General features: G+C 57.0%; 1 long non-coding RNA gene across 1 annotated transcript in view; it reads left to right on the forward strand.

The window, feature by feature from the left end:
• The window catches only part of LOC106724314, an 8,852-nt gene that overhangs the window by 5,547 nt on the left and 406 nt on the right, over nucleotides 1-2,899 (forward strand). Inside the window, exon 2 of the long non-coding RNA XR_001360074.1 lies at nucleotides 1,741-1,748. This is a non-coding gene — a long non-coding RNA (uncharacterized LOC106724314). The remainder of the gene's footprint in view (nucleotides 1-1,740; nucleotides 1,749-2,899) is intronic.

Raw genomic sequence — 2,899 nt, forward strand, 5'->3', positions numbered from 1 at the left:
GGACCCTGGGGAAGGGAGGGGGCTCCTGGGGGCCGTGCCCCCTTTCTCCTCACAGCCCCCAGCCTGCCCTGGGTGGAGGTGTAGTTGTTATTTGGGGGGGGTGCATTATGGAGCTCTTGACCTGTCCCTACTAGACATGTGAACACCTAGAAGAAACTCAACTCCCCTATTTTCAGGCTAAAATATTAATATGTACGAAAGGCTTGTGAAAATGAAAACATTTCTTTCTGAAGGTAGGAGTTGGAACACCCATCAATGCAGGAAACGAGACAGAAACATCGCCTGTGATCCTGTCGCTGGATGGACCACTATGAACATCTCGTGTATGTGCGTGTGTGTGCGTGTATGTGCGTGTGTGTGCGTATGTGTGTGCGTGTGCGTGTGTGTGCGTATGTGTGTGTGTATGTGCGTGTGTGTGCGTGTGCATGTATGTGCGTGTGTGTGTGCGTGTGTGTGTAATTACATAAATATATCTATTTCCCCGACTTCATTTAGAAAAGCTTCATGCTCACGGAAGAGTTGCGAAATAGCACCATGAACATACTTCCCCCTCGAATCAAGAATCAGTCCTGCCCTGGCCGGTGTGGCTCAGTGGATAGAGCGTCAGCCTGTGATTCCGGTCAAGGGCACGTACCTCGGTTGCAGGCTCAATCCCCGGCCCTGGTCAGGGTGCGCGCGGGAGGCAGCCACTCGATGTGTCTCTCTCCGGCCCTTCCACTCTCTCTAAAAATCAATGGAAAAATATCCTCAGGTGAGGATTAACAGACAACAAATAATAATAATGTTAATTCTGTGGATACGACAATCCGCCCCGAGGTCCCTCCACGACGCCTGCTGGGAAAGGACCGAGCAGGAGGCTCACGCCGGGACATGTGAATAGCGAGGGTCCTTATTCTGTTTCCCGCCTCCCGGAAGCACGCGGCAGCTCCCTAGTTTCCGCACCAGGACCTGATGGGGAGGATGCATTTGGCCGCTGTGCCTCCGTTCCCGTATTCTAGAACGGTCTCTCTCTTTGTTGCGATTTCCTCACGCCGATTTTTGGAGAGTCTGAGCGGGTGGCTTCGCAGACTGTCTCTCCGTGTGTGCGATCGGCCTGTTTCCTCACCGTTAGGTTCTGGACAGGTGTCTTCTTGGCCGGAAACCCACGGGGGGGGGCGTGGCGCCTCGATGTGTCCACTGCGGGAGCTGTGACGTCGGAATGTTCTAGCACCAGCAGCCTGGCCACTTGGTTGGCGAATGTCCCTGATTTATGTCCACCCTGGAGGGGGGGGGTCCTAGCTCCTGTGAGCAGCCACTCTGTTTACCACCCCCCTTTAAAAGGGGAGTCACACTGGCTGTCTGAATTAACATGCTTTTAAAAATATATATAGACTAGAGGCCCGGTGCACGAAATTCATGCACTGGGGGGGGGGTGCCCTGAGCCTGACCTGCACCCTCTCACAGTCCAGGAACCCTCAGGGGATGTCCGACTTACAGGAGAGGCTCCCACCACCACCGCTGCGCTCGCCAGCCATCAGCCCGGCTTGTGGCTGAGCTGTGCTCCCCCTGTGGGAGTGCACTGACCACCAGGGGGCAGCTCCTGTGTTGAGTGTCTGCTCCCTGCTGGACAGTGAGCATCATATTGACTGGTCGTTCTACTGTTTGGTTCAGTCGATTTGCATATTAAGCCTTTTATTATATACTAGAGGCCCGGTGCACAAAAATTTGTGCCCTCGGGGGGCGGGGAGGGGGGTCCCCCAGCCCGGCCTGTGCCCTCTCGCAGTCTGGGACCCCTCGGGAGATAATGACCTGCTGGCTTAGGCCTGCTCCCGGGTGGCAGAGGGCAGGCCCAATCCCTAAGTGCAGCCCCTGGTCAGGCTCAGAGCAGGGCCGATTGGGGAGTTGGGGCGCCGCCCCCTGTCATGCACAGAGCAGGGCGGATCGGGAGGTTGCAATGCCACCCTACTGTTTGGTTCAGTCGATTTGCATATTAGCCTTTTATTATATAGGATTTTTATTTCTTTCAGAGAAGAAGGGAGAGGGAGAGAGAAATAGAAACATCAATGAGTCATTGACCAGCTGCCTCCTGCATGCCCCCTACTACAGCTCAAGCCCACAACCATGAGCATGTGCCGGGAATCGAACCCAGGACCCTTTAGTCTGCAGGCCAATGCTCTACCCACTGAGCCAAACTGACTAGGGCAGAGAGGTGACATCTTCATTGTGAGAATGAGGGGCCCAGGGAGGCGCTGGGTACAGGTGTCCAGGCTGAAGGAGAGACAGGAGCATGTGGAGGCTCGGTGGCCAGTGCTCAGGGAGTGAGGGCGGCCGGCCGGAGTCTGCGGGGTCAGGGCAGCTGAGCAGGGCCCGGCGGTCGAAGCTGTTGTGGGAGCAAAGGGAAGGGGGACAGGAAGCCAGGGGCACATCCTGCCTGGGCCTTCAGATCCTTTGAGGTCGCTGTAAACACAGTTGAAATTTGGAGTCAATGTTGACACTGAGTTAAAGTTCCATCTCCCGGTCCCAGGGCAGCGAAGGTCGCGCTCCGCCAGTCGGCGGGGGAAGCAGGGCCACAGGGGTTGGCTGAGTGTCTGCACACTTTTTATTTTATTTTTTAAACTAGGGGCCCAGTGCACGAATTCATGCACCTTAAAAGGAACTGTGGGCCGTGAGGTGCGGTGGGCACAGGGGCGGGTCTCGGCCCATCCTCTGCACCCCTGCTGGACTCCTCCCATCACAGCCCCAGTCCCGTCTGCCAGCAGCCCTACTCCCACCGCTGCCGCTCCCATGCGCTGATGGCGCCGGCCCCGCTCGCACCCACTGACGGTGCGGAGCAATTGGGGCCGGTGCTGTCAATGGGTGTGAGCAGCAGCTGCTGCCCCGATCGCCCCTCAGGAGCAGGGGGAGGTGGAGAAGCCCTCAG

The sequence above is a fragment of the Myotis brandtii genome, unplaced genomic scaffold (assembly GCF_000412655.1).
Source record: "Myotis brandtii unplaced genomic scaffold, ASM41265v1 scaffold797, whole genome shotgun sequence".
Taxonomy (NCBI): domain Eukaryota; kingdom Metazoa; phylum Chordata; class Mammalia; order Chiroptera; family Vespertilionidae; genus Myotis; species Myotis brandtii.